This window comes from Amblyomma maculatum, chromosome 3, assembly GCF_055883805.1.
Source record: "Amblyomma maculatum isolate TAMU_Amacu chromosome 3, ASM5588380v1, whole genome shotgun sequence".
NCBI lineage: Eukaryota > Metazoa > Arthropoda > Arachnida > Ixodida > Ixodidae > Amblyomma > Amblyomma maculatum.
Genome location: NC_139346.1, coordinates 208,632,753 through 208,644,244, shown reverse-complemented (window position 1 = coordinate 208,644,244; position 11,492 = coordinate 208,632,753). Strand labels below are relative to the sequence as shown.

At 46.8% G+C, this 11,492-nt stretch overlaps 1 protein-coding gene across 1 annotated transcript in view; it reads left to right on the top strand.

The window, feature by feature from the left end:
- Positions 1-4,334: 4,334 nt before the first annotated feature.
- The window catches only part of LOC146197560 (uncharacterized), a 54,810-nt gene continuing 47,652 nt past the window's right edge, over positions 4,335-11,492 (top strand). Inside the window, exon 1 of the mRNA XM_084599465.1 lies at positions 4,335-4,559. The gene's annotated coding sequence lies outside the window, so the exon portion shown is untranslated. The remainder of the gene's footprint in view (positions 4,560-11,492) is intronic.

Sequence of the window (11,492 nt, the reverse complement as noted above, 5' to 3'; positions counted from 1 at the left end):
CTCCTTTTTGCAGAAACTCTCTGCAGTAGCTCTCGCGAGCATAATCTTCAGCTTTCAACGTAATAAGCCACCCGGTCTTTACAGTATTGCAGTGTCTCTGCACCAGAGAAATTTTGATGGTTTTGTGCACATCTTTTATTTTATTCTTAACGAATTCTTGTAGACTGTTTCAGTAGCGAATATGATAAAAAAAAAAACGGTGATTTTTCAATACATTTTAGCAGTATATTACGCGGCACGGCGGGGGTATTGTTCACCATTAAATCTTTCCTTTTTTTTTTTCGGTAAAAAAAGATACATGCGCGCATTTGCGTTCACTATCGCAAATTACGGGATAAGCTTGTTTTCACATTGTTCTCAAAGGTTGCATTATCGTGTCGATACTCTTCTAAAAAGCAAGCTGAAGAATGCTGCCTATGATATTTCCTGTCCCCCCTCAAGTAAAATGAATTAATTTTATTTGTCTTCCTTACTCTGAGCGCTTCAGTAGACAGAGTTTGTTTATACAAGGGTGATATATATATCCCGACTGTTTTCAATCTCCTTCCTGACGATACGTTCAAGTCGATTCAAGGTACAAGCTCCAAGGAGTCGTTGAAAGCGTAGAGCACTCAGTTTTGCTATAGCTTAAAATATGGCACCAAGATTTTCCGAATGAAATATTTGTTTTAACTCATTTGTACTTTTTTGGATTGTAGTCCTTGTCAACGAACCTATAAAGTTGTTTTGATGATATTTATCTTTTAAATAATGCCTTGATTCCTCTTCTTATGTTGCACCTGTATCTATTTCTGACTGTATACCTGACTACTCCAGAAATGGCCTTATTTTTGGACGAAAGTTCGACAAGCCTCACATTGCCTTTGACGAACCTGCTCCTTTGTAAAGTTGCATGCGGTTCGATTGAAATAAATCAGCGATCACACGTTTGCGATAAGCTTAGGAGCTCTGCATAGTCATTATTTCAAAACAAATCTAGCGTTCTGTTTTAAAAACAAAAACTGTTGGACATGGTCTAGTTTACAGCATTCTTCGATTACGATTCTTTTTCATTTGGCCCACCCGATAGCACAACCGTGTTGATCCTTTGTTAAAGAACATACCACGAGATTAAACACTCCTTCAATTACAAATTGGCTTGATTTGGTTTGTGGGGTTTAACTTACCAAAATGACTCAGGCTGTCAGAGACGCCGTAGGGGAGGGCTCCAGAAATTTCGGCCACCTAGGCTTTTTAAACGTGCACTGACATCGCACAGCACATGGACGTCTTGTTTTTCGCCTCCATCGAAAAGCGGCCGCCGCGGTCGGGATTCGGTCTCGCATCCTCCGGTACAACAGTCGAGCCCCGTAGACAAATAGTCATGGCGGCACGTTTCAGTTACAAATTATAACATCTGCTAGGCTCTTGGCCTTGCTTGCTTCCTGACAGAGCAAAATGTGGGGTTGCGTGATTTCTGGTTTATTGATTTTCAACCATGGTACACAGACCTCCGATGCCTTCATAGGTGTGTTCGCTTTGTAGTTCCGCGCTCTTCAACGCAATATGACGAAGTTATATAGATGTTGTATTTATGTATCGAGAATTCTGAATGATTTTCCGGATAATATATTCTCGACAACAACCAACGTGGCAATAAAAAACCCACTTTGTTGCATGGAATTTGGCTGTTTAAATTTTCATAAAATGTTTTGATCATCATCTCTGGAATATATGCGTGTTGTATGTTTGATGTTTCTTCTTATTAAGATGTTTATCCTCTGACGTTGCGGGCCAAATACCTGAAAAGATCATTTGGCTGGCCCATTTCGGGTATTTTGTATTCTTTATACGCAATATGCAATATTAATATTATCATCTTTGCTAATATTTAAATCTACTTGCACGTGGTCAAGCACCAATATGTCAGGCCCTTTTACTGTCCCGTGTTAAACAAATCCGGAAACCCAGCCACTAAGGTAATGCATAGCTAGCGTTACGTAACATCTCCTTAACCACCCTTTACTCGTCCCTTATGATTTGCCGCTCAGTAGATGTGCAATCAATGCCGTCAAGGCTCGTTCCACGGCGCATCGTAGGACCAACATCCCGGATCTCTGCGCTTGCCACGCCACCAAATGACCGCCTATTTGCCGAATGCGTGCTTTCCTCGGCCATCGGGGATCCGCACGGTAGAGGGGCTTTACCGCACGGAGGATTCGCGCGACCCCTCGCGACGGTGACATCACCGCCGATGGGAGCGCCGGACCTGTTCTCGCTTTCCTCATCACCTCGACGTTTGCGCTCGTGTTCTTTTGAAGCGCGCCCGCGGTGTACATGCGGACAAGCAGACAGCCCGGGGAGACTGCAATGAAAAGCTGCAACTGGCGACGTCGAGGTCAGCGTCGTCCGCCAGCTTGTCTGTGTAATAAGCGACGCACGGTGACGTCCGCGGTTGCCTCTGCCTACCGGGCAGCTCCATGGAATCTGTATACATAGAAAGGAAACGTCCTTAATCCTCCGGCAAGCGCAGATAATGCAGGATAGCCCTAGCGGACTTAATGAGGACTTACTGATTCACGCAAGGAAGTCGGGGACGGGAAGGGAGAGCTCAAGAAAAACGAGGCAAATGACCTCCAATGTATTTTCTTGCGTTATTATTCGTGTTTCTTTCCAAGGCCCACTGACTGCGGGTGATCAGAGGTCATGATGTCCTGCTGTTGAACACTTCGGTCACGGGTTCGAAAAATGTGAAGTCGCCCATGCGCTGCGTGATGCAAAGACAGGACACTTCAGGTAGTCTAAATTATTCCGAGGCAATCTTGCAGTGCAACGCCTCTTTCGCTGTTCCGCATATCGCCCGTCCTTTCCCTTCTTCGTAAGGTGCCGTTCAGGTGTAATCCCAGATGAGAAAGTGCCTAATTCTTCCCCTTCTTTACTTAATCATTTGCTGTGAGGAAAGGAGTGACGCATTAGCTGCCCCCCTCTCCATGGAAATCTCAACCGCGCAGGGACGATGAGGGTATAAAGCGGTGAAATTAAAGAAAGAAAAAAGAATGTGCCGTAGTTAAGGCCTCCGGAACAGGCCATCAGTATTTTTTAGAGGGGGAGCAGCCCCCGCTCCCCAATCTCCAACTGCTCGAATTAAAATTTCAGACGCACTCCTCAATTCTAGGTTTTTATTCTAATTCACAGCGAGGCCGACCTGTAGCATTATAACTACAGTAGTAAAGTACAGCTATACAGTGACCTGAACTAATCATATCCCTACAGATGCCGTCGTTTGACTCACCTTTGCTCATGAGCATTATTAGCGAAACTTCGCAAAAGCTTTTAATGCAGCCGGAGTGGAAAGAGTGAAAGAAGATGGCTAAACAGTATGAACGAGTTTTCGCCCATACGAAGACGAGTCCACTGGGAGAAAACTGGGAGAAACGTTGGCTTGGCCTGCGAGCTGAGGCTCCCCCTCAACCCTTGTTAAGTGCTCTTTAATGCAGCCGGTTACTCATCACGTCAGTGTACCTCGCGTAAAAATTAAAGCGGGTCTACCTAACTTACAACCGCGCCGCAAAAATGGAAGACTATCAGTGTATGGTAAAATGGATCCTACATTGCCTTGTATCTCCACTATTCGACCCGGTCGACCCGGTCATTGTTTTTCGCCAGCACAAATCACCGTAAGGCCTTACTCACCTCCATCTTGGACCACGATCAATCTTCACTGCTTCTTTATCCAAGCCAATGCTGATTGGAACAGCCTTCCTACCAGTACCATTCTTCATTTCAAGAAGGCCACCAAATCACAGCTTTTTTAACATTTTATTAGCCGAACCCTCACATGATGCCCTTACCCTGGGGCTCTGGAGGGACCTGACCCCCCCCCCCCCCCCCCCCCCCCCCATCCAATTAAAACATTTGTCCCCTAGTCCCTTGCCGTAGTTTATAAAGGTATGTGATCAAGTTTCGAACATCAGGGTTTTTTTCACGCTCACTGACACACTTACGTTTGCATTGAGTACTATCCATAGCCACACGAACTTGTCGCGAAGGCTGCAGGAAACACAAGGAAACTTATACGCACGCTGCGCAGGTGTGTAGGGAGCCCGGATGATGCAAGGTCAAGCAAGTAATAACCGCAGAAAATAGGAAGGACTGGCACCAGATCGCGTAGTGGTAATTCTTTTTTTTCTGCCGGCCCCCACGCAGGCTGACGTCGATATAGAGCGATGTCATATCCGTGGTTCGCGTGCCTCTCGTGTTCGTCGTGAGTGTGGAGTTGAGCTTTTTACTTTCTGATGACGGGACGCGGCGGCACTCGGCGAGCAAAATCCGCGCTGGCAGCGAAGGAGGGGAGGGTCAAAAGGGAGGGCGAAATCGCGGGGCGGAACAGCGGCGCATGTAGTTCCGCAGTCGTCTCGCCGCTGCCGCACGAGCCGGCGGTCTCCGCACACTCGCCCAAACACGCCAGCGGCCGGCGGGCGCGCGCCTTCCGAGGATAACCGCGGTGCAGGCCAAACTCGCCACCGAAGTGGTCTCCTGGCAAGAGCGCACATCTGGCATGCCTGCTTTGCTCTCGACTGGTGAGTACGCACACGACCCAATGTGGCGCAAATTTTCCTTTTGTTCTTCTTTTAATTCAACGTTTTTCAATTTTTTTTCTTTCAACATTTGCCAAGGTTGCAGCAACACGAATAGCCATTGGGAGAAAATACATGTGATGTGTTCAGGTTGAGAATAGTATGAAAAATAAAATGCCTCTTCCCGGGTGCAGGCAGAAGTTTCGGGCTAAAGCCGAATGTCAAAGGGCTCTCTTTTCTTCACCTTGCTTTTACCGGCAGTCCGCGTTTTGATCTGTTGTACTTGTTCCTTGACAAACGAGTAGGGGAGTGCTAATATTCGAAAATTCTCAACAGCGAATCGGATATCCACCTATTCGTTTCGCTGAAAGAATCAGTGGTGCGCATTCAAATTTTTTAGAAATTCATGCTCATGTGCATGAATGCGGAAACATCATAGTATGGTACATTATAGTATATTATGGATGAAAATTTTTGATGAAGAGTCCGACATGTAATCAAGTTCTGTCTGATATTAGTGTATTTGGTGTGTGTGTTTCCGTATTCTACGCAGACTGTCATGCCTCACTCGGCATCTGGGCGTCGTGTTCGCCAAATCATCGGTTTGGAAGCACACTATCAGATGTACACATGTCGCTGGTTCGAATCCCTGTCGCGAGCTATCCTCCATCCTGACTGGCACATATACGCCATATGCAACCAGAAATCACGTTATACAACCCGTAACGCTCTACGACAAACAATTGCGCAGTATTCTGATGCTAGACGATCGACATGTACAGTATGATGCGATGGTTAGCGAATAGGACTCTGAAGTAATGAGGTTCAAATCCTCTTCAGTAGCAGCCATGCCATTTTAAATGTTTTAACTTCATTTCCCACCCTTCTTTTCCCTTCAAAAAAAAACAGGGCCGGCGAATAATACAAGGTCACCCTGTCTACTGCTTCACCCGATTTCGTGCAGGTTTATTTTGCACAATAAACCGATATATCCAATCCTGCATAAATTTTGTACAATATTTTTCAATAGGGAAGCGCTTGCCGAAGAATGAACTTCGTCCGAGGAAAGCTCGGACTTGCCCTGCTACTTCGCGCTTGTAAACCGAGGCACCACTGAAAAGTGAATGGCTGTGATTGCGAAGCACATGACACCAAAACATACCGAAACGAAACTGGTCGCCGCCAAGCCCTGGTTTTCTTTGCCTTCCTACATTTAGGCAGTCTTTTCGCTGTAATCTTTGCATGATAAAAATGCGCATGTAGTTCAAAAAAAAAAAAAATGTTAGTTAGCAATTAAGACATGTAACCGTAATGCACATTATTCAGTATTGTATGGTCATGGCGCTTCTACTTGAGGGCATAAGCTATGACAACGTACCCGTATTTCTGCTCTTTTCTGCCTTATTAGAGCATTTTTTTCAGTAAAAGTGGTTTTTTTTTTTTTGTGATTAGTATTCTGGCGCTCTAACTTAATTTATTGACTCGTATGGCGAAGGCAACCGGGGTATAATGAAGGACGTATTTGCTTTTGACTAAGCCATCATGTCTTCGTATTCCTGTAGTCGCAGTTTTTGTGCCCCTGAACTGAAATTCATAAGGAGAGAGAAATTGTGCTTCAGCTCGTTGATACATAATTTGCATAACAGGGTGCGTTTGGGCTCGAAATCAACTGTTGCGCGGAATTTATTGGTGATTTCCCATCAGGGAGGGAGGAGGCAAACAGGCCCGGTGCTCGGTGGAAGGTCAGATGAGAGGAGAATCCTTTAACGGCTGCTTATTGTCTGGCTGGGATAGGCAACTGTCTTACGCTAATGTGCGCTCTCGTGTATAGGCCTGCATGAGCGACCAGTGGGGCGACAAATGCTCTGTATCCACCCTGAAAGCTACTGTTATGGCAAATCGATTGGTCATGACAATGGTCATGCTAGGGGGAAGCGAACTCCACTCGGTTATTGACAACAGAGTTGGGGAGTTGTGAAATCTCTTAGCAAAAGCAGTATAGATACCTTATATGCGCGTGATCAATGCAAGTTATAAGATGCGAATCGGGGAATGGCTATGTGGCAGCGACAAAAGTTGAGAGGTGCTGTCACCTAAGGCGCGGCAAAATCCCTACCCTCTGAAGGTAGGGATTTATGCTAGCATTTTCAGGCTCGGACGTTCAGGAAAAGTGTATGTTTTCAACTGGAAGTTGATTAGGAACGCATATTTTTTTTCCGCAGGATAAGATTCCACCATAGTAATCAATACATCTGCAGTTCCTCCCTCGGGACTCTCGTAGTTTTTTTTTTTTTTTTTTTTTTGCCATTTATAATAAGAAACACGCCACATCGTTTTTCGAAGACAGTTCTAACTTGAGGGTGAGATCAGAACACAGCCTTCGAGGACCCTCTGATCCCGATTCGGACACGCTATTCCTAGGTCACGCAGGCATGGTCGTACGGAGTGGTTAAAGCGGGGCTTTACGTCCATGTCGTTCGCGGCAACATGCATCACAGCCCTCCTCACGAGCGTGCATCCAGCAGCTGATGGCGTGAACACAGCGACATCGTTAATTATATCTACCAGGAAAAAGTACATGCCAAACTAGTGCTTTAGCCACGTTAAGCTTCTGTAATTTTTTCTGCTCTGCCATCGGAGTGTTTACTGTGCACGTCGTTGTCCCGCTTGCTGCTTTGGTGGATCGAAAACGGCTGACGTGACGCGAGCGAGCCACGAAGGATGATAAGCGAGGCACGACGGGATATTCGGTCTTTACCAGCTCTCGTTACGACATAATACACCCTCCCCCACTTTAAAATCAACTACCGCCCAATTTAATTGGGCCTTAGGGATATGTGCTTGGTTTTACCTTGGTGGGGCTTGAAGGTTAAGCGTGCACAGCGAGGCTAAATTCTCTGTTGTTCCTGTATCAGTAGGGATTTCGCTTTTAAAACAATGCGAACGCGTGTCGGTCGTGCAAGACCCTTGTTTTGCACTGTGCCTTCGGAGTGGGCTCTTCGGTTTACTCTGTGCCGAGGCCAAAACAAATCCTCCAGTGTCGTCAGCCCGAGTGCGGAATGCGACCGCCGGCGCGGCCTGTTTCATGCAACAGCTTGGGTGAAACCTGCGGCAAGGGCGCATCATGCAGTTCACGTTCGAGGCCAAGTCACGCGACGAATCCAAGGACGATTGATGTGGAAACCCGAGGAACACTTTCTATGTTTAAACAGAGCATTATCAGTATGCAGTTGCCTCTTGTCCTGAACGTGTTGGTAGTTGAGCTTGCCGATGCTTTGGAGTTTCTGAGGCGGGCATGAAGAATATTAACTGTCTCTACCGCACGGCTATACGAAGGAATGATACTAGCTTTCGATAAAGACAATTTTCCCCTTTGCTAGAAGATTTATCGCTTCTTCTTGGCCGCATTGGGTTTGAGTTCATTCATATGCCTTACAAGCACGGCGACCAATTACTCAATATTCTTTTCACGCTGAAAGAAGTGGCGTTCGTTTTTCTTTACCCTTGTTTATTTTCTGATAATAGTGATGCCTAATTTTATGAACTGAGGTTTAAAAAGAAATCTAGCTCTTTGAGTCGCTTTTAAATAGGAGAGATTTGCCGCTGTACATGGTTTGGGAGAAAACTTTCATTTTTTTTTTATGCTGCATTCTAAACCTCAAGGCAGTGTCTGAACGAATTTTTTGATTGTCGCATTCTATTATTCACAGAGTTCAGCCAAACAACCTTGAGAGATTAGCATGACGGTCATGGAGTATCATGCAAGGAATCGGCGACATCATTTAGATTTTCTTTCTATAATTCCTCTGATGCTTTTGCGCTAATGAACACTTTTACTGAGTGCCTGGTGAGTGGTGTTTCTGCTGGGTTGCTGCTTACTGACTGCAGGTTAAAATTGGATTTTTCTGTCGTTTTTTCTTTTCGCCGCAGCGCGGGATTCTTGTGAGCGTATATGCCTTACTGAGGGTGGAGGTATAGGAGGGTGAGGATTGATGACACTTCTGGGAAATATAGATTTAGGTAGGTGGGTGGCGGACATGACACTTCCTGAGGGTAAATATGTTTGAGGGTGTGGTGTGGAGAGGTTGCTGCATGGTTTATGAAGCTTCTGGAAGGTGCACACTTCACTCATCAAGGGTTCACACAGATAAGGCCGGTATTTTCGCCAAGTGCCACAGTATACCGCTGTATCAAAAAGAGCAAAAAAGAGCACTGAGCAAGGGTAGAGGGGGCGAAGCCTCAGTTCGCAGGTCGAGCCAACGTTTCGACTAGTGAACTTGTCTTCGTCTAGGCAGAGCGATCATCACGACGTGAATCACGTCATCAGAGCGATCATCACGACGGGATGATCGCTCTGCCTAGACGAAGACAAGTTCACTTGTCGAAACGTTGGCTCGACCTGCAAACTGAGGCTTCCCTCCTCTACACTTGTTCAGTGCTCTTTTTGAAACCGTGCACCCATCTTCTTCCTCTCGTTCTACCTAGTTACCGCTATAGAATTAATATAATTCGACCAAATTTAACGGCAACTTAAAGAAAAAAATGCTTCCACGACTCACTCACTTGCGGACTTGCGAGCTCTCTTGCTACACTGTGATGCTCCGAGAGTAATAAACATTCTTGTGCGAGCGTATGTGAATCGTTGGAGTGTGAGGAATTGAAAAACGAAACATAACGCCGAAAGATTCTGGGCACGGTTCACGTTCAGGTTTCGTCTCTTTTCATGAGGGTGGTCTAGCGTCACATTTCGTTGAAGCTATGACGTAACGCGCGTGCCGCTTTGGCAGCGCACCCGCGGCGCGCGCAAAAGCGGGCGTCTCGTGAGCGGAAGACAGCGTGGAGCGAATCCGTACAGCGACTGCCGGCCCCGTTCCTCCTCGGAGGCAGCTTCGATGCGAAACACCTGCCGCCGCTGTCGGCGCGAGTTTCAGCGCTCGCCGCGAGCCCAGGAAGTGGGCCGGAAGCGAGTGCTCCCGAAGCCCGCTCCGCAACATTTCAAACCGCGGACCGCGCAAAGTACGCTGGCATCCGCGCTCGGAGAGAACAAGTGGGAGAGGAGAATTGGGATAGTTAGTTCGTGTTGAGTGAATGGCTCCAGAGTAGTAAACTAGCGAGGGAAAGAAAAAACGCAAAGCGGAGTCAGCGGTAGGCGTCAAACTTCAGTTGACGTCAAGCGTTGTTTCCTGTGAGATAACTTTATTGTTTGCATTTTTCGTGCTCTGGTATATTTGACGTCTAGTATTGTGTCTAGTTAAAAATTCCAGTTGTTTATTATATTGCTTTGCAACTAGTTACCACGTCATGATTGAGAGCCATCTCCAGTTGCGATTTTTGTCGCTATCCCAACTTCATCTGACTGCCTTTTACGTTGCGCCTAGCGCCCCTTGCTCCGGTGTGCTATTTCACGGCTCGACGTTAAAACCTTTTTCATGCGTTCTGCGGCGGCGTTTAGGAAAGAAAAAGTTGGATGTGGTTTAGCTCTGGATAACCTTATTTAAATAGCGAAAGCAACGGCTGCGTCGCTACGCGTGTAGCCAAATGAAGAGTCGGATGCATAAGTTCACTCACCGGTGTTAGATCATTTTTATGCCACAGCCGGTCGCACAGACAACACACACACTTCCAAAGGGGTTGTTCGTGAAGCGGCGGTGAAACTCTCGCGTGGCCGACTCGTGCTCGCCCACTCTTTGTGCAAAGTCTGCTCGCCGACCACCTTCGACGTCTCAGGTTCAACGATTAAACCGGCCAAAGCCCTCTTCCTTCTTTTCTCGAGACGTGCAGCGCGCTCCTCATCCGTTTCTTCTGCACGCCGGATCTTGAGGGTTTCGTTGCGCCTGCCATTTGTGGCTACGCCATACGAATGTGGAGCGAAAGCTTTGGCTGCGGGAGACCGAGCGTTGCATCGAACACAACCAGCGTTCCGTTGAGCGCATCAAAATTGGACCGGGGTTTAGGTGGTGGTGGTAAAGGCTGTTATTGCATCTCAATATGGGGGACACTTAAGCTCCGCCTTTAAGGGTATGACGCGATAGCGTATGCGCTACCAGCCCACATATAAACCCCTCTTAAACCAAGCCGCGTATGAACGTGCCAGTGGCCTATGGGGGTAAAGTGAATACCAAGGTCCGGGTAGGCTGATACTGACATAATCGTTCCATGTGAAACGAGAGACCCAAGTTGGCAGCTCCTGCCATTTGCGGTTACGGCATACGAGCATACGCGACGAGCCAAGCTGGCTGGCGCAGTCTTGTTTTCGCAACAAAAGTAAAGCGAAAACAAAAAGAAGGGGAAAGAAAGTGGGTACATACTTCACTTCACTTCACTTCACCTTAATACCTTAAAGACCCTCACTAGAGGGTATTACTTAAGGGGTGGGGCGCACAGAAATGAAAAACAGAATAGGTAACATATATGTGTAAGTAAGTTATACAAATGCAAGATTTTCACTGCTCAAGTATACGTGTGATTCGTTCAAGAAATAAAGATGGACATGTGATAGCAGCAAGTTTTCGGGGAAGGCCGTTTCAGTCGTTGGCAGTCCGGGGGAAGAATGATGAAGAAAATGTAGTGCTGCGGGCGCGAGGTCGGGACACTTGCTGCTGATGACCGGTGCGGAGGGAGATGCGTGGTGGGGGTGCGCAGATGTAATGTTCCTGTCGTAGCTCGGAGTAAAAAAGCTTGTGAAACAAACATAAACTAGCAATGCAGCGACGATGAGCAAGGGTAGGTAATTTCATGGCTCTATTTTAAACGGTTGGCATACGTTCTGCGACGACGTTTAGGAAAGAAAAAGTAAAAAAAAAAAAAAAAGGGGGGGGGAACGAAAGTGAGTTCATCAATGCATCGATGGGGACCATGCGGTTAAAGGCTGGACGTTTCAAGTCAGGATCGATACGAACAGTTTGAAAGGGTCAGAATCAAATGTATGCGCCACCC